The following is a 24,934-nucleotide window of genomic DNA, read 5'->3' as shown; positions in this document are numbered from 1 at the left end:
ATATTCGATTTCAAATTATCCTCCTAATTTTCATGTTGTTGCTGTAATTTATTTTAATTACCTATATATTTTTAACACTCTGGATATTACTAATTATAGCAACATTAGTATCGTCAGTATTCTTTTAGACTTGTTTGCATATATTTAAAGTTTTGTTTTGAAGCATCTTTAGACTTACATAGAAGTTGCAAGGGTCGTTCAGAGAGCTCTACTGTACCTTTCACCCAGCTGCCCTCAATGACATTATCTTATATAACCCTAATGCAATGAGCAAGACCAGACAATTAATAGTGATGCAATGCATAGAACTAAACTGTAGACCCTATTCAGTTTTTTCATGGATTCATGTGTGTGTGTGTGTGCGCGCGTGCGTGCATGTGTTTACAGTTCTGTGAAATTTTATCACATGGTTAGATTCATGTAACCATCATGCAATCAGAATACAAAAATGTTCCATTATCTTAAAGAGACCTTCATGCTTCCCTTTTGTAGTCACACATTTCTCTCACTACTTACCCCTGGCAACCACTGATCTGTTCATAATTATAATTTGGTCATTTTGAGAATGTCATATAAATGGAATCATGCAGTATGTGACCTTCTGAGACTGGCATTTTTTTTTTTTTTTTTACTCAGTATAATGTCTTTGAGATCTAGCTAAGGTGTATATATCAATAGTTCATTTCTTTTCATTTCTGAGAAGTATTCTATGGAATGGATTATTAAAATTTGTTTAACTATTCACCTATTGAGGAACATTCTGGTTGTTTCTGGCTTCTGCCTATTACAAATAAGACTTCTGTGAACAATTTGTGTGCAGGCTTAGGTGTTTGTGTAAATTCTCATTTCTCTGACATAGACACCGAAGAGTGATTGCTGTTTTATTGTAATTTTTTAAATTGAAGTATCTCTGACATATAACACTGAGTAAACTTAAGGTGTACACACACCGACTTGATAGATTCATGTATGGTAATAAGATTATCATTATAGTGATAATTAATGCCTCTATCACAACACATAATAATTTCTTTTTTTAAAATTGAGATGTAGTTGATATGTTATATCTCAGTGAAAATGTATTGTATCCAGTTTTAAAAGAAACTGCCAGACTATTTTCCAGAGTAACTATAGCATTGCACATTCCCATTAGCAATGTATGAGACATCTTGGCGTAAAGTCTGTTTTGTTTGATTTTAACATAGCCACTCTGGCTTTCTATGGTTGCTGTTTATATAGTATATATTTTTCAATCCTTTTGCTTTCAACTTATTTGTTTTTGCATCAAAGGTTTCTCTTTTGTCAACAGTTCATAATTGGGTCTCCCCTTTTCATCAGTCTTACAATCTCTGTTTTTAGCTTTGGATGTTTAAACCATTCATATTTAATGTAGTTATTAATAGCTGGATTTACTTTTGCCATTTTGCTATTTTTTTCTGTGTCTCTTTTTTGTTTGTTTTCTGTTTTTTCTTGACTGCTTGCCTTTGTGTTAAGTAAATATTTTTTAGGGTACCAGTTTAATTTTTCTGTAGATTTTACCCTACACTTTTTAGTTATTTTCTCAATGCTTGCTCTACGAATTTCAATATGCACCTTAACTTATAACTGTTACTTCAAATTAGTACTAACTTGCACTAGTAGACTATAAAAACCTTGCTTCATTGTAGCTCTATTCCCTTCCCCCTTTGTCATATTTTCATGATGTTACATCTGTTTATTGCATTTATTACATATGTAATAAATTCAACAGTACAGTGTTACAATTTCTGTTTTATGCAACATTATGCATTTTTAATTTTATTGTTATTATTATTTAGAAATACTTACTTATTTGTTTTGAAGGGGGAAAGAGAGAGAGAGGAGGAGAGAGAGAATCCCAAACAGGTTCCACACTGTCAGTGCAGAGCCCAATCCAGGGCTTGATTTCACAAACTGTGAGATCATGACCTGAGCTGAAATCAAGAGTTGGATACTTACTTAACCTACTGAAACACCCAGGTGCCCCTATTTTTTAAACATTAAAAGAAGAGATGAGAAATATGTGTTAGTAGAATCTTTTCTATTACATCATATATTTACCATCTTTGGTGTTTTTTGTTTCTTCCTATGGATAGGATTTGCTCCCTGGAGTCATTTCCTTTTAGAAGCCTGGAAGACCTCTTTTAGAATTTCTTTTAAGGTACACCAGTCCACAATGAATTCTGTCAGCTTTTGCTTACCTGGGAATGTTTTAATTTTGCTCTAAATTTTGAAGGATAGTTTTGCTGGATAGTTTTGCTGGGTATGATAATTTTGGTTGACAGCATTTTCCTTTCATCACTTGGAATATGGTGTGCCGCTGCCTTATGGTTTCCATTGTTCCTGATGAAAAGTCAGCCATTATTCTTACTGTTGCCCCTCAGTACATGAACCTTTATTTTTCCTTGCTGCTTTCTAGGTTTTGCTGTCTTTTGGCTTTCAGAAGTTTTACTGTCATGTGTCTACATATGTGTCTCTTTTCTGTTTCCATCTTGGGATTTGTTGAACTCCTTGGATGTGTAGTTTAAGTTGTATATCAGATTTGGTAAGTTTGGGCCATTGTTTCTTGGAAAAAATTTCCTGCCTCTTTCTTTCTCTGCTCCTTTTGACACTCCTATTACACATATGTTGGTGTGCTTGATGTTGTCTTATGGGTCTCTGAGGCTCTCTTGATTTCTCTTCAATCTCATTTACTCTCAGTTCTTCAGACTGGACAACTTCTATTGACATATCTTCAAGTTCACAGATTCTTCCTTCTGCCATATTGAATCTGTTGTTGAACCCCTCCAAGGATTCCTTTCATTTCAGTTGTTGAGTTTTTCAACTCCACAATTTCATTTTGATTCTTTTCTATGATTTGTGTCTCCTAATCAATAATCGTTGTTGGTTCACTGTTGTCATACTTTCTTTCAGTTAATTAAATATTATTTTTTAGTTATTTGGACATTTTGGTACAAGTTTCTTTGAAGTATTTTTCTCCTAAGTCAGACATACAGGGACACTCAGCAACAGTTTCTACAGAATTCTCTTTTTCCTGAACGTGGGTCACACATACTGTTTCTTTTCATACCTCATAATTTTGTTGAAAATTGGACATTTTAGATAATGTAGTAGCTTTGGCTTCTGATATGATGTTTTCACCCTGGAAGTAATTGATATTCCCTGTTTAGTAACTTTTGTTTGTTTAATAACTTGCCTGGCTAACATTAACAACTGACAACCCTGAGTGTGGCTGCTGCTATTTGTGTTACAGTTTTTTATTCTTGCTTTAACTTTTAAGTCTAACTTCCTATAAGTCGTTCCTATTTCTGGATAGCTTAATAATAATCCAGTGATTGGACAGAGGTCGTGTTCAAACTCTTTGAACCAGTAAGGCTTCTGTCTTCTCTTGATGTGTGTGTGTGTGTGTGTGTGTGCACGCATGCGCGCACGTGTGTAGGATACAGTCTATTCAAAGGTCAGGATGATTGCAAGTCTGCCTTTGCTTTCACTTTCTTCTGGGAATCTCCATGTCTCTTATACAACTGCACAACTCAGGGCTGGCCAGGAGCATGTGAATAGCTTGGGCTTTCTCAGTCCTTTACTTTACACATGAAGGACCTTAAGGTCTGACCCACCCTGGAAGAACCCTTGTGCCAACTGAGCTGAGGAGACCAAGAGCCAATGAAGCACAAAGGCCATGGCCTTCCACTGTTCTTATCTGAATCTCAGCAGTTTTTCCAGCATAACAGCTTCTAGGATTTGGGGCATTGAATGAGGGTGTGAAAGGCAGGGAACTAGATCCCCTTAAAGGCCTATGTGGTTCTGCTTTCCTGGCAGAAAGAATTCCATGTGATTTGGCCAGAAACTCCCTCAGTCTTCCCCTCTGGACCACAAATGCCATAGCCTTGGGACTGAAGCCACAACTGTGGAAACTGAGGCCCAGCATGGAAAAGGGGATTTCTGAGTGGAAGACACAGAACTAGGATCCTGGCTGTTGTTCTCACAGGCCAGTAACTGTTTCAGTGTCAATTTCTCTGACCCTTAAAGTCTCTAGCTCAGTAGACGAGATGATGCCTCTCTTATGCCAGCATCCCACTGCAGTGTGGGTGCTGCTATAGCCCCTCCTGAGCTCTGGCCACACCAGCCTCTTTGACTTCTGCACATGTTGGGCTTGTCCAGTGTCAGGATCTTTGCATCTGCTTTTCTTGGTCTGGGATGCTCTTGCCCAGTTCCTCACACTCCCCTCCAGGGTAATCTGCTCAAACAGTCCCCTGATCACTCCATGTAAAGGGCATCTCCCCCATTCTCCATCACTACTGTTGTTTCCCTTTTATTTTTTAAATTTTATATGTTTGAGAGACTGTGTGAGAAGGGGACAGAGGATCTGAAGCAGGCTATGGACTGACAGCAGAGAGCCTGATATGGGGCTCGAACTCACAAACCGCAAGATCATGACCTGAGCTGAAGTTGGATGCCCGACCAATTGAACCACCCAGGCGTTCCTGTTGCTTCCCTTTTATTAAGTCTCTAATCCCCACCTGCAATTATTTGAATTATTTATTTGTTTCTGGTTTGCTCCCCCCCCCCCACCTTTTTAAAAGGAAGGTCTCCAAGCTTATGGACTTTATGAGTCCCCAGTACTGAGTCTGGTGACCAGACAACAGACGCATCAGTGGTTGTGCAATGGAAGGCTAAAGAGAGGAAGGAGTGAGTGAATGCCTGTGATCCCTGAGGACCTTCACTTGAAACTCCTCTGTTTGGGGTCAGGCCCCAGTGGCATGTGGACAAGGGCGCTGAGAACTAGGGAGCTATGAGTGTGTGTGTATAAACACAGGCTTTGTTTCATTATCCAGCGATGTTTATTGGGGGCCGTCCATGTGCTGAGAGTGAACCTACCATTCTGGATACATAGGATAATTAACGCCATTAAATTATATCAGTTAATATCTGATATGCTAACAGATGTTAGCACTAGAACAGGGAGCGGGAGAAAGTGCTGGGGGGGACCAGCTGCAATTTAAAGTAATGTACATACAACGGAATACCATTCAGCCGTGAGAAAGAAGGAAATCCTGCCATTTGCAACAACATGGATGGACCTCGAGGCTGTGATGCCAAGTGAGATAAATCAGCAGAAAAAGACAAAGACGTCTGATCTCACTTATATGTGGGATCTAAGAAAACCTAAACTTGTAAAAACAGAACAGAATGGTGGTTAGCGGGAGCTGGGAACTGAGGGAATTGGGGAGATGTAGTTCAAGGGTACAAACTTGCAACCAGTAGATAAATAAGTTCTGGAGATTTATGCACAGCACAGTAATTATGGTCAACAATACTGCATTATAAACTTCAAAGCTGCTAAGAGACTAGATCCTAATTGTTCTCAACACAAAAAAAAACAAATTATAATTATATGACTTGATGGAGTGTTAGGTAATGCTACTATTTTAATCATATTGCAATGTGTAAATGTATCAAATTATCAGATCGACATGCTTTACACCTTGAGCTTGCACACTGTTTATGTCAATTCTATCTCAACTAAAAAAACATAAAACACTGTACATTTGTCCCTGAGATTATTACATACAAATATAAATAATCTACAACACATTGTGCATCCTATTCAATCTAACCTTGTATAAAATATATTATACGTGTTAATGTGTAACATAATATATGTTGTATATATATATATATAATATGTATTATATGATACCATGCACACGTATAATTATACAATAGGATAAGTTTGTGATAATGGTGTATATATGGTGATTGTATACAACAATATATGGTATTATGGGTTCTATTACATGTATTCACAGCATGTTCTGACCCGCATGTAGCTTCAGGGCCAAGTTCCACGGGAACTTGGGAGGTGGCTTTGGGGGCTTCTCAAGACCAAGACACTGGCATAGCCCTGGCCCCAGTCCCACTGCTGTCACTTTCACGGTGACTGCATGTCTCTGAGACTCAGCTCCTTTCCTGCACAGAGGAGGTAAAGGTACCTCCCTTGGGGGATCTGGGGGTGATTGCATGAAATGCGATTGAGGGAGTAGGAAGGGCCTACTGTGTGCCATTTAGCTCGCCCAGCCAGCAGGCTGAGGCTCAGATCACAGCCGACACTGTAGGAGCCACCATTCCTTTTAACTTAAATAAATAGTGGACATTAGAAATGTACCTGGAATTTGAGAGCATGGCATAGTCATTACACAGAAGGGCACCCCCTGTGCCTCCCACCCAGAGTCAGCCATCACCGGACTGTGTTGTTCATGTTTTATCAAAAAGTGTATGTGGAGGGGGAGGGGGAGGGGGAGAAGCTGAGGGGTTGCCTGGAACAATTTCAAGGAAATCCCAGACTTCACAGATACCGCAAAGCCTCCATTGCATCTAAAATAAAAGGACAGTAATTCCTTAATAATTTTCTAACTGGGAATATATTCAGTGGTTCCTGTTCAAGTGTGCTTCCCCCCCCCCCACAGTGGATTTAATCAAACCGGGATCCCAACAAGAACCACATGGTGCATTTTGTTTCTTAGTGTCTTAAGTGTCTTTTAATCTATAAACTATCCTTCTTTTAATTTTCATGCCTTGAATTTCTTGAACAAACCTGGTCATTTGTCCTGTAGACCAGTACATGCTTTGGAATGAATGAATGGATGAATGGATGAATGAACGAGTTGGTGAATGAATGACCGCTCGTGTACCTCCTCTTGATACTTTTGGAGGAAAAGTGGAAGAGAGTACTGAATCCAACCTCAGGCCTTGTAGAGTGCATGGTATTTGAATTTACTTATTGACGGTTTTGTTGGAAATCCTTGTTTCCCAAAACTCATCTAGACAACTGACCTCTGGCAGGAAACACGGGAGGGGCAGTGCCTCGTGGGAGCGTCTGCCACGCCCCATCCTGAGCGGGAATGCTCGGAGAGGCTGGGCATTATTTATGGAGATGTCCAGGTGACAGGGGGAACTTCTGGCCAGGAACTGCCTGTGGTGTCACATCCGTAACCTGGCTGACATCGGAACGCCCTGGGGGGAGCATTTCTCCAGGAAAGGATGGTGGGTCAGGAGCCCCCATGGCGTCTTTTCAAAGCAATAATAAAGATATCAGAAGGGCAATCTGTCAGGCACAGACGTTGGTGGTGAGCACTGAGGCCGGGCAGGTGGTGCAGAGGAGAAGGACGGGGCTGAGAACCAGATGTTGCATTTCCTGAAAATAGACATGTCAGGTCTCTGGGGCTGTCAGGTGCCCCCTTATTAGCCCATCAGGCTAAATGGAGCCACTGAGCAGTGACATCTCACTCAGCCATGGCACCTGGCAGAGGACCGTGGTCCAGGCTGGGACCCGGGCCTGGAGTGTGAAGAGGTTTGAAGAAGTTTCCCCTTGGGGAAAACTGAGGCACTGCAAAGGGGGGCAGCGGCTCAGGGGCAGGACTACCCGGGCCAGGTTTCGGCCCACGGGACCACAGAGTGATGGCTCTCTACGTGGGAGGGTTCCAGTGTCCAGCTGCCCAAGGCTCCCCGGAGTGGCTGTCGAGCCTCACGGCGCCTCCCCATTTCTACCATATCACGCAGCACTTGTCTTTGCAATGACCTTTATTTAAGTACGTTTGCCTTTTTTCACTTAAGCAAGCGGAAATTTGACAGACTGTCTTAAAAACTCAAACAAGCCCGGCATCACAAACTCTCCATTAAAGAGATGGTAGAAATCAATTCTGTGACTCCTCCGTGGGGGCAGTGGGTGTGAGCAATCAGGTCCATCTCAGGGTGCCCAGCCTGCGCTGTTTGCCCGGAACAAAGGTAATGACAGGCAGGCACCCGAGCTGTCCCATGATGCCACTGGGGGAAGAAAAGATCATGGAAACCGGCTCAGCATGCAACACCAACATTACCTAACACTTATGTCCCATCCAATGTCATCTTAGGGATGGGAAACTCTAAGATCAGCCAGGAGACCCAGGCCCACAGAGGAGGAGGGATCCACTCAAGGTCACACAGCAGGATGCTGCTTCTGAAAGCTTCATTTCTACAAGGGTCACTCTGCGTCCCTGCGACCTGCTTGACTCTAGTGAGCACATGTACCTGCCAGTGTGTGGCCATGACCTTAGGAGAACAGCTTGACCTCTCTGGGCCTTGGTTTTCTCTTCTTTGCAGTAGGCACAATGCTTCTCCCTTCCCCGGGTTGGTTGTGAGACGTCGGTAAGAGGAGACTATCCTTTCAGTGGATGCTTCCTGAGCATTGTACGTCTGGCACCTAGTAGGTGCTCAACACGTAGAATCTCCTTCACTGCTAAAAAGCGATTCTGTGGCATAATAAGCACCAGGTATTAGCACCTACTCCACACCAGCATCTGCCCGGGGGCATCTACCCACGCTTCTCAAGATAGGTATTATATCACCATTTAATGGACGAGGAAACTGAAACTCTGAGGTGTGAAGTAATTTCCTAAACGTTGAGAGGTGCTCTGGACAGTGCCTGAGCCGGAGGCTCTGGCCGACGCGAGGCAGTGCTGGGACTTGGACCCGGGAAACTGAGGCTCAGGGAGACAAGACTCGCCTAGGGCCTCGATTCCAACAGCCAAGCTGCCTGCTGGCAATTTCAGATTCAGGTGGTTGAATTTGCAGCCTGGGAGAGAGCAAAGCCTGTCTCCGAGCCTCTTGGGGGAGTAGATGTGTAATTATTTCGGGCAGATTGAATGCTTCTGACAAAAAGAAGGAGGGAGGAGGGAACAATTAGCCCTGCTTTGCAGGCTGCTGGTATTTCTCTTGCAAGGAGCATTGCAGCCCGAGACGCTGTAATTAGGCCTTGGTAATAACAGGCTCGGTATCTCCCGCACCCTGTCAGGGAGAAGAATCCATCTTATCGGTAATTGTAGGGTTGGCGGTTTCTGAATGTCTCTTTCCGCTAGCCCGGGCCCTTCCTGGGGGGGAGCTGGCAGGGCTTTCTGAGTGAACGCTGCCTGGGCTGGGGTGCAGGGCGGGTGGGGGACCAAGTCCGGAGGAGCCTCCCTCAGAGCTGGGGCGGGAGGCCTGAAGCCGCTGCCTGGATCTTGGGCCCAGCCTCCCCATCTGTCTTCCCTGCTCCCCATGTTCCTGCGATCCATTCTCCACAAGCAGTCGGAAGGCGTGCAGGTAAACTGGAAGTCGTACGACATCCCTCCTCTGCTTCACACCCTCCGTGGCTCCCATCTTCCTCAGAGGCAGAGACAAAGGTCTGCAGGCCTGTATCATCAGAGCTGTCCCTTTCTACCTCCTGCCTTCCCCTCACTCACTCTGCTCCAGGCCCACTGTCCTGCTGCCTGAGCACAGGCCCGCACATTCCTGCCTCTGGGCCTTTGCACTTGCTGTTTCCTCCTCCTGGACTGCTTTTCCTTCACACACTCACTCCCTGGCCTCCTTCAGGTCCTTTCTCAGGAACAGCCACTCCAAGGCCTTCAGCACTTCTGATTCTCCTGCCCTGCTTTATTTTTCTTCTTATCTTATTTTTAAATTTTTAAAAAATGTTTATTTATTTTTGTGAGAGAGAGAGAGAAAGAGACAGAGTGAGTGGAGGAGAGCACAGAGAGAGGGAGACACAGAATCCAAAGCAGGCTCCAGGCTCTGAGCTGTCAGCACTCAAACTCATGAGCAGGGCTCAAACTCATGAGCCATGAGATCATGACCCGAGCCGAAGTCAGACACTCAACTCATGGAGCCACACAGGCACCCCATATTTTTTTTCTTACCTTATTGCCTTCTAATTCACCATATATATTACACGTTACTCTCTGTGGTTCCCACAAGGCTGTCAGTTCCTTGAGGCCAGAGGGTTTTTATTTTTCTGGCTGGTTCACTACTGTACCCTGAATGGCTAAAACAGGGCCTGTCACACAGTAGGTGCTCAATTAATAACACACAGCTGACCTGACTTTGAGCCTGAACGTTCTCTGCTTTACATGAAGTTCTGGTCATTACTGAGGCTCTACCCAAAGGCCCTCTCCTCCAGGAAGACTTCCAGGAATCTCCTGGGCCACACCCTCCCATCAAGACCTGTTGAAGACACCTGACCTCCCTCCGCTCAGCCACCACCTGTTCTTCCATCGGTGGCTGTGAACTCCTTCAGGGCTGCGGCCCAAGTATGCTCTGGGTCCCTAGGGACTGGCCATCGCCCTGCATCCTAGCAGGTGCTGAACAGATATTTCTGAGGAAATGCAAGCAGGAAGGGGGAAAATATCTGGGGAGGTGGGTGAGCAAGGAGAGCCAACAATGTAACAGCCACTAACATGAACAGAGAGCATCCTACTGCCAGGCATTGTGTTGTGCGCCCTGCCTGCACCCACACACTCCATCTCAAACAACCCTGTGCACAGCTCTTGCTATCACCACGCCCACTTTACCAAAAAGAGAAGTTAAAAAAGAATTGGTTAAAAAATTGAGTATTGGTTAAAAATACTCCTCATTGGAGTAAAAAATTGAGTATAGATCTCCATCTTTGCCATCTATTCATTTGTAAATTATACACACACACACACACACACACACACACACACACACATTTATATACACACACATGCCCCAAAAGAGAAATATTAAAGAGATAGATGAACATAGGGGCACTTGGGTGGCTCAGTCAGTTAAATGTCCGACTCTGATTTTGGCTCAGGTCATGGTCTCGAGGTCATGAGATCAAGCCCCGCATGGAGCTCTGTGCTGGGTGTGGAGCCGGCTTGGGATTCTCTCTCTCCCATTCTCTCTGCCCCTCCCCTGCTCGCTCGCTCTCTCAAAATAAACATTAAAGGAAGGCATGGATGAACATAAAGAGATATTTTTATGTGTTCTGCCTCTCCACCATGGATCTTACACAATGTCTGGGACTGTACATCCTATTTTGGAACCCAATATACCTTGGGTAGGTGAATCAACGAATGAGAGAATGAGTGAATGCTCGTGAATCATGGCATTCAAGAACAGAGGCCTCATTTTGGTGGGTTGTTTGGTTGCTTTCTTTGCTTCCTGGCTGTGTGTCCTTGGATGAGTTGCTTAACCTCTCTGAGCCGTCGTTATCTCATCTGTAAAGTGGAGATGGAAATAGTCTCACCTCCATGGGGTTGCGATAAGGAGTCAATGAGATCGTTTATATAAAGTGCTCAGAGCAGGGCTGGTACATTCTTAGCTGTTACTGTTGGGAAAATTATTTGTTTTCCTAGAAATAAGGTTGAAAAACTGGCCGGAGTCAAAAAGTCAAAGACTAAGAAGGACTCAAGAAAGAATGCTTGTCACCAGCTCCCTTCTGCTTTGTGTCACCGCCAACTCGAGCTGGGGCTGAAACCCCTCTTTGCAGTCAGCATGGCACAAGAATGGGAGGTGCTTGGGGAGGACGGGGCACCGCCTGTAACTTGTGTGACCAGATGGGGTTCCCTGGCTTACAGTGGGGTAACAGTGTACAGCTGTTGGGATCAGAGACTTGGAGGGCTTAATGGGGGTGAATGTGCTTTGCCAGTCAGAGGGGAGGCTCCGGGAAGCAGAGCTGTAAACCCCAGCAGCTTTTGGCTAAGGACTCACCTTGTCAGGGTCATAACTCATTCATCTTGTGCCCAAATGGGCAGCCCCAATTCCTGGCTTACAGGGATAATTCCCCCCAACTCATCTGCGGACAGATTGCATCAGAATTCCCGGTCCTCACCCAGCCTGGTCCCATCGGAATCACGGGGGAAGGGACTTAGGACTCTATAACAATTCCCCCCAGGGCTCTACAGCATGGCTGACCTGGAGATGGTTGTATTGCATAATCCACGTTGCCCGCTTTATGATCTTTAGGGACTCAGAATCTGTCTCTGGGAGGGGGGTAGAGACCAGTGGGCAGGCGGGGGTTCAAATTTGCTAGCAGCGTGACTTTGGATGATTCACTTCATGGCTGAGCCTCAGTTGTTGCATCTGTAAACGGGGGTAGTAAGTAAGAGCACCTGTTTTCCTTAAAAATGAGGTCTAAAGCCTCTGGTGGAGACCTGGCTGCTAACTGCTCAATAAATAGGAAGCATGAATATTGTAATAATAATAATAATAATGGCAGGTGTCCGTTCCTTAACCATTTGGCTGCCTTGTCAGGTGTAGGTATGAAAATAATAATAATAATAATAATAATAATAATATCTATTGTTAGTGGTGATTGTTGTTGTATTACATGCAAAATATTTCTTCCAGGAATTTAAGTTCATTAAAAAAGGAGGGGAGCTCGAATGTCACGGAAGAGAAAACCCTGGTCCACCAGATTAGAGCAAAACAGTGTACAGGTTTTTGCTAATTATGTTCAAAGGGGCCTCAAAGCAAAATCAAAGCCCTCCTCTGTCTTTGCTGAGCTCTGAACGTGAAGTGTGCTGTGTGTAGGTGCCAAACCCACTAATCATCCCATCTGTCTTTTCAATAAAAGGTTGACTGTAAAAATCAGAAGCTGAACAATAGTGTGTTTTATTAAACACACATACATCTTCAACGCAAATACAATCAAAAATTTTCACTTTGGGGCACCTGGGTGGCTCAATCTGTTGAGCATCCGACATCAGCTCAGGTCACGATCTCACGGTTCATGGGTTCAAGCCCCACGTGGGCTCTGTGCTGACAGCTCGGAGCCTGGAGCCTGCTTCCGATTCTGTGTCTCCCTCTCTCTGTTGGCCCCTTCCCCACTCTCTCTCTCTCTCTGTCTCTTTCTGTCTTTCAAAAAGAAATAAACTTAAAAAAAATTTTTTTTAATTTTCACATTAAAATGTTTTTACTTTCATATAGAAGATAGCAATGCTCTATATTTCATGTGCTATTAAAACAAGTTTTAAAACCCTCTAATAAGTGTTGAATGAAACTAAATTTATTGAAGAGGAGCAATGAGTATAAAACCAATACTACCAAATCATTAGTGATGCCTTTTGCATTAACAGCATTTGGAGGGTAGGTGGAGAAAGTATCAAACAAGGATGTCGACATTTTTAAATGATATTTTATCCAGCCTTTGTCTTTTTGCTAAATCTTGTACATATTAGAAGATGTATTTGAGACGGTTGTACAGATACTCAGCTCAAGTCACTGGGAAGCATTTGATATCAGCAAAGTCACTAATGGACACATATAGGAACTCTTAGGTTTTTAGGTTTGTAACTGCCTAGAGTCTCTGAGCTGAAGAGTCTCGCCTTGTAAACCTTTTCTTGGTGTTCATTAGTGTATTTTAAATAATTTTTTATTAGGTGGGAGGGCTTTCTGTTATAGGTACCATGATGGGAATTGTCAATAACAAAATAAGAACACATTGAAGAAAAATTGGAACGTACAGCTTAGTATCATAAGAATGCTCGAAACCAACTTGAAGGTGGTTTGAAGTTTCTCCATGTGACTTTTTTAAAAAATATTTTATGCAAAGCAGTCATTATATTTGTAATGATCCTGTCAGCTCTTTGGAAAATTTTCTTGTGCTTTCAAAGCTAATATGATTGGAGTAAAAATGCAAAAAACACTTAGCTCTTGAAATCTTGCTCTCATTTAGTGTATTTACAAAATCAAACACTCCGTGAAAAGGGCTTTGAAAAACCAGCCTAAGATCAGAGATTATGCTTCCTGTCTTTCCCTGGGGTTCATGGGCAGAATCCAATGATGCAAGAAATTTCTATGACATCATCAGAGCCCATCAAAATTTTGGTAAGGGAACTTGGGATGTGGGAAATACGAATTTAAAAAGTTATTTTTCATGTGTTTCTTAGAACGGCAATGATACTGTTCTCTAGGTATCAACTCATGATTTCACAAAGTCTTGTCTGTCCTTTTAGCCAAATGTCCTATCTAATGGCTGTCAATGTCTATGAATCAGTTTGTCTAAGTCCTTTAAGTCTTCAACATGCTAGAGAAATATACATCCCAACTCTTTGCATCTTAAAGAAAACCAAGTAAGCTACTCTCTTCTAGAATGATCTAGAATGATCCAGAGGTATTCGAACTCTGGATTAAGTAGAGCGAACTTAACCAGTGCAGTGGTCCTTAAACCTCACCCAGCAAGAGAGTCACATAGTGAGCCCATGACACTTCCTATGCAGGAGGCATGGAGTGCGGCCCAGGAATCTGCCACTGTTCCCAACAATCTCCCTGCACCTCCAGTGCAGGAGGCCCGTGGACCACACTTTGAGAAACAGTTAATTGCAGCCCCTGCCTGTTTTCCCTTTAATGCTAGGTGCACCAGTGACAGGATGATTTATTACTTTGTGGGTCACTGGAATGACATGTACATAGACATTTGTGGAATGTCATCAATGGTATGTTCATGGAGGCCCATCATGAAATGAAAATATGCATGCTAGTGTGGTAACACTAGCACCAGATTTTAATGAACCCCTAGGCAACCGTGTCTTTTTTTTAATGTTTTTATTTTTGAGAGGTGGGGAGCAGAGAGAGAGGGAGACGCAGAATCCAAAGCAGGCTCCAGGCTCCAACCTGTCAGCATAGAGCCTGACGCAGGGCTTGAACCCATGGAGGGTGAGATCATGACCTGAGTTGAAGTCGAATGCTTAACCCACTGAGCCACCCAGGCGCCCGAGGCAACCCTGTCTTGATTACTGGAGTTTTATAACACATCCTGGCATCTGATAAAGCAAGCCTTTGACCCTCTTCTTCAGGCATGTCCTGGCTCTTCCCTGAGTTCCATATAAGTTTTTGTGTGTTATTTATGCTGTAAAAAAATTGGTATGTAGTTTGCATTCAATACAATTCATTTTAAAGTATACAATGTAGGGTTTTTCAGTATATTCACAGGGTTCTGCAACTACCACCACTATCTGGTTCCAGAATGTCATCATCCCCCAAATAAACCCTGTACCTTTTAGCGGTCACTTCCCATCGTCCTTTCTGCCTGGCAGCCACTGATCCACTTTCAGTCTCTATGTACACCTATTCTGGAAATTTCATAGAAACGGAGTCATGTGGCCTTTGTGTGTCACTTCTGTGATTTAGCCTAATTGTTTCAGGGTTCATCCGTGTTGTAGCGTGCATCAGACCTTCATTCCTTTTCATGGCTGAAGAATGTTCTCTTGTATGGGTGGACCACACTTTGTTTATCCACTCATCATATGATGAAAAATTGGGTTGTTTCCACCTTTTGGCTGCTGCGAATAGTACCATTATGAACACTTATGTACAGGCTTTTTGTGTGAACCTGTGTTTTCAGTTCTCTTGGGTCTATACCTGGGAGTGGAATTGCTGGGTTATGTAATGACTTAATGTTTACTTTTGGGAGGACCCTCTAAACAGTTTACCACAGCAGGTGCACCATTTTACACCCCCAGTGGCAATGCTTGAGGTTTTCCATACCCTTGCCTATGCTTCTTGTTGTTTTTGTTATTAAAGCTGTCCCACTGAGTGTGAAGTGAAATCTTACTGTGGTTTTGATTTACTTTACCTTATGACAGGTGACACGGAGCATCTTTTAATGGGCTTATTGACCATGTTAACATCTTCTTTGGAGAAATGTCTATTCGAATCCTTTGCACATTTTTAATTGGGTTGCTTGTCTTTTTATCGTAAGACTTCTTCGTTCTGAACATTAGACCCTTATCAGATATATGATTTGCAAATACTTCATTCCATTCTGTGGGTTGTTTTCACTTTCTTGATGGTATCCTTTGAAGCACAAGCATGTTTATTTTGATGAAATCCAATTTATCTTTTTTTTTTCCTTTGGTTGTTTATGCTTTAGGTGTCATTAAGAAACCGTTGCCTGATATAAAGTCATGAAGATTTACGCCTGTGTTTTCTTTGAAGGGCCTTACTGTTTCAAGTCTCTCACTTAGGTCTTGGATCCATTTGGAGTTCATTTTTTGTATGTGGTGTGAGATAGGGGTCTGACTTCATTTCGTTTGCTGTGGTTACCCAGTTGCCTAGTACCGTTTGTTGAAAAGACTATTATTTCTTCCCTGAATTGTCTTGGCACCCTTGTCAAATTCAACTGGTCATAGGTACCTGGGTTTATTTCTGGACTCTCAATTAATCTACATGTCTATCCTTATGTCCGTGTTACACTGTCTTGATTACTGTGGCTTTGTGGTAATAAGTCTTGAAATAGGGGAATGTGAATCCTCCGACTTTTTTTTTTTTTTTTTAAAGATTGTTTTGGCTATCCTGGGTCCCTTGCATTTCCATATAGATTTTAGGATCAGCTTATCACTTTCTGTAAAAACAGCATGTGAGGGGCTCCTGGGCGGCTCAGTCAGTTAAGCATCTGACTTCAGCTCAGATCATGACCTCATGGTTCATGAGTTCAAGCCCCGCATCAGGCTCTCTGCTGTCAGCACAGGGCCCACTTTGGATCCTCTGTCCCCCCCTCTCTCTGTCCCTCCGCCACTCACATGCTCATTCTCTGTCTCTCAAAAATAAATAAACATTAAAAAAAACAGCAGCTGAAGTTTTGATAGGGATTGTACTGAATCTGTAAATCATTTTGGGGAGTATCGTAATCGTACCATTATTAAGTCTTCCCATCTATGAACATTTATTTGGATCTTCTTTCTTTCAATGATATTTTCTAGTTTCCAGTAATAAGCTCGCACTTCTTTAGTTAAATTTATTCCTAAGTATTTTATTCTTTTGATGGATGGTACTATAAATGGAACTGTTTTCTTTATTTCCTCTTTGGATTGCTTATTGCTAGTGTATACAATCTCTTCTATACGTGACAGGAAGTGTCATGGCGCCCATACAATAGGGGATTCATTTCAGTTAGCCCTCAAGCTAACTCCTCCTCAAAGCTGTTGAAGACACTTGTCTTCAGGTACAGAGATTTCAGGGGCTGTAGACCACAGCCATGGGTGATTCTGAATGAGGAGACATCCTTCTCTACTCCTCAAGCTAAGACCCAGAATGCCTGAAGCTGGAATCAGGGCCTGGACAGAGAACGTGGGCGTGGCCACTGCCTTGCATAACTCCAGGACATTCTATCCACTTTGCATTCCTGAACTGCCATTTGTTGGACGCTTACTCCTGGCCCAACACTGTTCTTATTCAATCCTCCCCGCAAACCAACAAGTTTTTATTATCCCTGTTTGTATGGTGAGGAAACTGAAGCATGGAGAGATGGGAGAACAGGGTCAAAGTCAACCAGCTGGGAGGTGGCAGGGCAGAGGCAGATCCCAGGATCTCTGCTCTCAACTGCTATGCAGCCGGCAACAGAGAGCATGAAACAGTACGTGCTCCAGAGAGAAGAAAGAGAATCTGCTGATTCCCTCAGAATCTCCAGGTCTTGACCCTTTTTACTTATCAGCCTTTCCAATAAATCGCTTTAATGTATATTACTTATTTACGTATCTATTTATTTATTACGATTTTGCCTGGGCTCTCTCAAAGGGAATTTTATGACCTTGGTCAAGATATTACATATGTAGGGGTACCTGGGTGGCTCAGTCAGTTAAGCATCCAACTCTTGATCTCAGCTCAGGTCTTGAACTCAGGGTTGTGTGTTCAAGTCCCATGATGGGTTCCGCATTGGGTTCCATGCTGAGCATGAAACCTACTTAGAAAAAAAAAAAAAGATATTACATATGAAAGCTTAAGGTCAGGGGTGGAAATATCCTTTGGATATTCCTTTGCATATGGTTGAAGCTGAGAGTATTTGTTAGAAAGATGAATGGCCAGTTCTCACAGGGAGTCTACTGAGATAAATTGGCCCATTTTTTTTTTTTTGAAAGTTTACTATGTGTCAGGGATCTCTAGTATTTAAAATGCAATAAGCCATTTAATCCTCATAACAGCCCAGTGGTACATGATAGGTACATTATCATTTACACCGTATAGATGAGGAGACTGAGATGCAGACAGGTTGTGTCTGTGCCTGGGGGATCAGCCATAGTAAGTGGGGGCTGAGCCAGAATCAAACTTGGGCAGTCAAATCCCAAGCCTGGCCTCTTAACCTCTGCCTGTGGGCACATACTATACGGCTCTATGTTGCCTGAGCCTTCCTCTTCATCTTCAACAGGGTCAACCAGCCACTGCTTGCTTGTGTCCAGTGATGGGGGGCTTATTCCAGTGCCGGCCCTGCCTCTCCCTTCCCACCCTGGTTGTGCCGCTGAACTGTGTGAAGTTCCTTGAGGTAGAACCACTCTGAGTCCTTTCTCTATCCATCCCCCTCCCTGGTGCTGCCTCCTCTGTCTGAAACGTCCGGCCACATTTGTCTGGCTTGAAAGTCCACTTCAAAATCTGGTGTATTCCACTGCATCTAAAACACCACTGGTTGTAAAATGCATCTTTATTCTTCCAGCTAAACTTAGACTTAGAATTCTTTCTTATCACTTGAAAGTTTTATTTTAGTGTCATTGAAAGAAGCTCTTTATTTTTTTTTAACGTTTATTTACTTTTGAGAGAGAGAGAGAGAGAGAGACAGAGTGTGAGCAGAGGAGAGGGAGAGAGAGAGGGAGACACAGAATCCGAAGCAGGCTCCAGGCTCTGAGCTGTCAGCGCAGAGCCCGACACGGGGCTCGAACCCGTGAACCACGACATACTGACCTGAGCTGAAGTCAGACGCTTAACTGACTGAGCCACCCATGTGCCCCGAAAGAAGCTCTTTAGACATAGAATCTATCATTTATTACTCTTGTGCCTAAAAAAACGTCAGAGACTGGGTAAGTTAGTCCTCAAACGTGTTCACATTCAGAGTCGTGCTGTTTTGAGTGATTTCTGACTTGGTCATTGACGTCTATGGTTTTCCACGTAATATTGTCCTCTGTTCCATCAAGACCGTGCGACGTTGCCGCATTTCTGGGAAGGTCGCTCCACTGTTATCCCTGAGGCTCTCTTCCAAACCTCTGACACCCATCCTGCAAACTTTGACTCTGGCCTTTTCTTGCCTGGCATGTGACGGTCAACCACCTTGCATGTATCGAGAACAGAAAGAGACAAGCTTCCTCTATTTGTGTGGATCTTCTCTTTTTGAGACCCTAGAGCATTCGGCGGTTGCTTTGCAAGAGAAATTGGCTAGTTCTCCTCTGATAAGCATTCGCTTTACCAATATCACCTCTATCCTCTGTTTCCTCGGTTCCCAAGTCTTTCTGCACACGCAATAACTTTTCACTTCGACGGCATCACAGTGTAATTCTTGTTGAAGACATCTTAAGTGGCAATTAAGTGGAGCACATGTCATTCCAACAGCGCACAGACCTCAGCAGAGTGATGCCCGATGAACAGCCGTGGACCAAGCTCACACAGACACAGGCGGTGACAGCCGCACCCCACTGCCACCTGACGACTAGGATGGTGAGCGGCTGTCCCTTCTCAGGGATGTTAAAATGAGAAAAACAAGTGTGTGAGCTCCCTGAGGGCAGGATGCCTCATTGCTGTGTGGAACCCCAGGGCCTGGCCCAAGGAGATGTTTTTTTGGGTTTTTGTGTGTGTGTGTGTGTCGACAGATGAATTGAGTAAGGCCCAAGGCAGCTGGGGACCATAACAGTGTAGAAGGATTCAGGAAAACATTAACACGCAGGGGTAAGGACTCACATCACAGAAGGCGGGGGCCGGGTAGTTTGGGGGCAAAGTGCCCACTCTGCCAGAATTAAACCCTGAAAGTATCCTGCCTTCCTGCAACAGGGAACGGTTGGTCGTGGGTGAGAGAACAGCAGACCTGACGGGGTCCTAAGAGATCTTGTTCGACTCCCGATGGCTAATTTATTCAGGAGCCAAGATTCAAACCTGAGGGGGTGTAGCCTCAACCATGATGCCGCCCTGCCCACCCTCTTCTGCCAGGATGGATTGCCTTGGGCAGCATGGAGCTCCCTGGCATATAGGTAGAAGCACGGAACGTGGAAACTGACCCTGCGTCACTCTTGGCAGTAGAAAACATAGGCTATGAGATGACCGGCATTTGGAAGTTTTGTCAAATCCCCTTAACCCAACCTGAGTGATGAACAGATGGGGAAACGCAGTCTCACGTGTCTCCTTCAGGACTCTCGTCCTTCCTCCTCTGAACACCCCCTCTCTCTCTCTGCCCCAAGCCACTTGCCACTTTGTTAGTGGTTTGCCTATTCTGTCGCCTTCATGAATCAGTTATCTGTGTCTGGATTTATCTTCCTGACCGCAAAAGAAGCTTAGTAAAGATGCCATCTCCTCCGAGTGGCCACATGATCCAGTGGAGGGAGGGTTGACTTTGAATCGCTTCCATAACTATGGGATGTTAGGAAAGTTGCCTAAAATATCTTTGCCTCAGTTTCCCCTGTCTGTAAAAGGGAGAAACGGTGCTGGTACCTACCCCCATCTGTGGTCGAGAGGATTAAAGGAGATATGGAATGTGCAACAGGACCCGACGCATGCTAAGTTCTTAGTAAATGTCAGGTTCCGTTGTCATCAGCATTATTCGCCTCTAATTAAATGAATTTGGGTCTGTATAGTGGGCAGATGTCTCCATGGCCCCCTGTTGTCCCTCCTCTGGTAAATGCCCACAGTCTTGGTGGGCTGGACCATAGCTCCTGGTCCATGCCAATCTGTGCATCCCTTCCCCAACCACAGTGATTGGCTCTAGGGCTATCACATGGCTGAGGCCCGGCCAATCCACAATAGGAAGACTCAATTCTAGATCTTTGTGCTCTTTGGCCACCAGGGACTTAAAGCTGGACAGGTGGAGTGCTGAGCCCCTCTGCACCCTTCCCTTTACCCCAACGGGGGAGCCTGCCTGAGAAAAGAGCCAGGGCAGAGGGGGGTAGGTGGACCCCCTGGGGGAAGAGAGAAATCAGTGCTGGTGACATAACCTGACCCCTGCATTAAGCTATACCTGAGTAGAACCAAAGCAATTCTACTCTGCTTTTTTTGATCAGTGAGAAAAAAAAGAATTCCTTTTATTCCTTAAGCCAGCTTGGATTAGGCGTCTGAAAGGGTCCTAGACGATAGTTATTCCAAGACTGTGTGAGGTGGAAGTTAACATATATATACAGTAAAACCTTGGTTTGTGAGCACAATTCTTTCTGGAAACGTGCTTATAACGCAAAGCACCTGTATATCAAGACGAATTTCAAGAACCATCGGCTCAGTTGTGACTGTGTGACGTTTGGCATCACGTACTTGGATCGCCAGACATCCCTTGTTTGTCAAGTTAAAATTTATTAGAAGTGTTTGCCCATCTTGCGGGACACTTGCAGAACAACCCAAGGTTTCTCACAACCCAAGGTTTCACTGTATTTCTTTTTTTTACATTTATTTATGTATTTAGCAGGGAAGGCAGAGAGAGAATCCCAAGCAGGCCCCTTGCCGTCAGCACAGAACCCCACATGGGGCTCGAACCCACAAACCGTGAGATCGTGACCTGAGCTGATCAAGAGTCCGCCGTTTAACTGACTGAGTCGCCAGGAGCCCCTACGTATATTTCTAATTGCATTTTTAAAAAGAACTTTGTTCCATGGGGCACCTTGGTGGCTCAGTCAGTTAAGCGTCTGACTTTGGCTCAGGTCATGATCTCATCGTTTGTGACTTCGAGCCCTGCGTCGGGCTCTGTGCTGACAGCTCAGAGCCTGGAGCCTGCTTTGGGTTCTGTGTCTCCCTCTCTCTCTCTGCCCCTCCCCTGCTTTCTCCCTCTCTCTCTCTCCCTCTCTCTCTCTCCCTCTCTCTCTCTCTCAAAAATAAATAAATGTAAAAACAATTTTTTAATTAAAAAATAAAAAAAAGAACTGTGTTCCACAAATGTAGAAAGAATGTGTAGTCTGTGCTGAAATCATGATCCTTGGCCTTTGACTGGCTTATACGTATAGATGCCCTTCTCTTCACGAGCCTTTTGAAAACCGCTGGGTAACCTGCTTCCCTCCACACCTCCACACATTCTCAGCTGCAGCCAAGCTGCCCAGCATCAGCACTGCCACCCCATGGCTAAGTGTGTCTGAGTCCGTGTTTTCCCCCACCTTTCTACGATATTCCCAGGGGGGAGTTCGTATCACCTCTCCCCTTGTATCTCTTTTTCTTTATAAGCACCTCAGCTCAGTTCAGGCAATTACCTTAGACCTACTCATGTTGTCCTTCTCCATGTCCCATGCCTTCTGGAAATTGTGCCCTCCTAACTCTTGCCCTGTCCCTTCTGTTGCTGTACCTGTTTACTATCTCTCACCCCAAAGAAGCCCTTCTCTCAGCCCTGCAAAGGCTTAAAAATGCTAGTGATGTTGGCACATTTGTGATTTTGAGGGGAGAGCTCACTCTACGTCCCCCAAACCCTACCTCTGCCCCTACCTGTTCCATAGACATTGACGTTCTGAAGACTGGTTAACTGTCGCTGTCTCCCCCCACCTTGCTGACAGAAGGCCTGACCAGAAGGCCTAAAAGTGTTTGTTAAGGGAATATACCCTAAGGGCTTGGCTTGTGGGCGTCCCATCCACAGGCAACGAGACTTCTGGGCTAACACATGGCTTGGAGCTCAGACCCACTGCTTCCTCTTTCAATAAGTGTATTGTGGTGGTTTCTTTCCTTTCCCGAAGTCAAATTCGTAGATAATATCGCCTACTTGCAACCCGTGATTTTGATAAATCAGTACAATGTCCTAGTTATAATATTAAAGGGAAATAAAAGGAAATAATTTGTAACAAATAACACATATTTCATTTCATGAATGCTTGGGCTGAAACGACACCAGAAGAGAGGATAAAGTTGTCAGATGATTGTGCCTGTTGATAATGAATGCGTTTAGACCCAAGAGAAATAAGGCACTCTTTAACTGAATAACGTAGTACACTGAAATAGGGATAAAACATGTATTTACCCACGTGCATAGAATGCACCCTGTATACAGCAGCTACAGGTGCAGACTGATGCAGCTGGGGGCTGCAGGTGATGTTAGGAGAGGGTGGACAACTCTTCACTCTTGGGAGAGTCCTGGGAAAAATAGGAAACACAGCCTCCCCTTGCTTCACACGGTGGCTCCATCCCTGGCAAGTTCACGAGTACGCAGACGCCTTGCGAAACACAATCAAACCACTTTGTGTTTAAATGCAAAATAGAGTGAGATTCTAGATTCTGTTAGGACACGGAGGGATGTTGACAGGACTTCCTGGGTGGGACAGTCCTACACGTGGAGATGTCCAGCTTCCAGGAACCCTGTCTGCTGAATGGGAGCAGCTCCACCCCCAACGACTGGGATGAACATAAACACCCCGTAAAAAAGTCCACATGCCCCTGGGGTGATAAAAATCCCTTTGAGAAACCCTAGTTTAAAAAAAAATTTTTTTTTCAACGTTTTTTTTTTTTTTTTTTGGGGACAGAGAGAGACAGAGCATGAACAGGGGAGGGGCAGAGAGAGAGGGAGACACAGAATCGGAAACAGGCTCCAGGCTCTGAGCCATCAGCCCAGAGCCCGACGCGGGGCTCGAACTCACGGACCGCGAGATCGTGACCTGGCTGAAGTCAGACACTTTAACCGACTGCGCCACCCAGGCGCCCCTGAGAAACCCTAGTTTAGAAAGGAGTCTGGCAGCTACAGGGACGAGGCTTGGCTCTATAGCCATGGGTAAACTGCTCCTGAGCCTCAGTTTTCTCCTCTGTTAAATGGGGGCTTTTTGATGTTAGGCAAGATGCTGCATTGACACATGGCAGGTACTCAGTGGGCAGGAGCTCTCTCCTTCCATCCCCTGTAACCGTCGGTTGGGCCTCAAAGACCCCACCCTTTCTCTCACTCCAGGAGAGAGGCTTCAGATCAGCCTAGCCCTGTGTGCTTCCAGAAGCTTCTGTGGGTTGGCCTTGCATTGCATCTGTGCAACCTTGCCCTTCCAAAGCCTGTGCCATCCAGAAACCTGAAACTCTGTTGGTCTGTAATTCCTTCACTCAAACACTGCTTGAGCACCTGATGTGTGCCCCAAAAGCCCTGTGAGGATATAAAAGGGGTCACAGGCTCGGGCTCAGACCCAAGGCTCAGCACGAGCCCTGTGCTCTCTGAAGGCAGCAGGGAGAGCTTCCTAGAGGAGGGGGTACCTGAGGATGGGGAAGGTTTGGACATGGAGCTGTGAGGAGAAGAGCATCCTGGGTAGAAGGAGTGTTGGGGTCAGTGTCTGAGAGGCTGGGATGTGAAAGGTAATCAGAAAACCATTCTGTCTGTTACTAGCCTAATACAGGCCCTACTAGCCTGCACCATGTACCAATGTCTCCCCGGCCTTCTGGCCTCCAGCTATGCCCCTTTAATCCATCCCTGACCCCTTCTGCCAAGAAGAAATCTTCCCCAAATTTACTTTTAACCTTGTTCAGCTCTGCTTAAACCCTCCATGGCTCTATCTCATGCAAGGCTTTCGGTTCCTTGTGACTTGGACCACTGGTTGTTCTGGCCTCCACCCTAGGACTTCCGGCCCAAACTCTCCCGTGCATCCATTGTTTTTCATCCAACACATATTTATTGAGCACCTACCATATGCCAGATCCTGTTCTAGAGGCCAGGCAGATTAATAAAACCCCAGCAGAGAAATTCTTGATCTCACAGAGCTGACATTTTGGTGGGGAGCTAGACAAGAAAACAGAATACTGTGAGATGACAGTTACAGTTAAGAACAGATAAGAAAAATGTAGCAGGGTCAGGAGACAGTAAGGAAGGAGTTTTCTTAAGTATGTATTTTAAAATTTAAGCCTGGGGGCGCCTGGGTGGCTCAGTCGGTTGAGTGTCTCACTTTGGCTCAGGTCATGATCTCGCAGTTTGTGGATTTGAGCCCCACATCGGGCTCTGTGCTGACAGCTCGGAGCCTGGAGCCTGCTTTGGATTCTGTGTCTCTGCCTCTCTCTGCCCCTCCTCCCCACCTCAAAAATAAACGTTAAAAAATGCTTTAAAAAAAGTTAATCATGGTCAGATACCATTTTGCCCTTCCTGGTTTAAAAACATCTAGCTTTTGATCCTATGACAGTTTTGCGGCTAATTCCAAGGATGAATTTTGATTGGACTTGGCTGATCTTGGCGGTCCCTTTTGGTCCAGGGATGGGCATGTGACTCCATTTT

Source organism: Lynx canadensis, chromosome A2, assembly GCF_007474595.2.
Source record: "Lynx canadensis isolate LIC74 chromosome A2, mLynCan4.pri.v2, whole genome shotgun sequence".
NCBI classification, from domain to species: Eukaryota; Metazoa; Chordata; class Mammalia; order Carnivora; family Felidae; genus Lynx; species Lynx canadensis.
The sequence above is the reverse complement of the archived record's forward strand: the minus strand, read 5'-3'. Positions refer to the sequence as shown.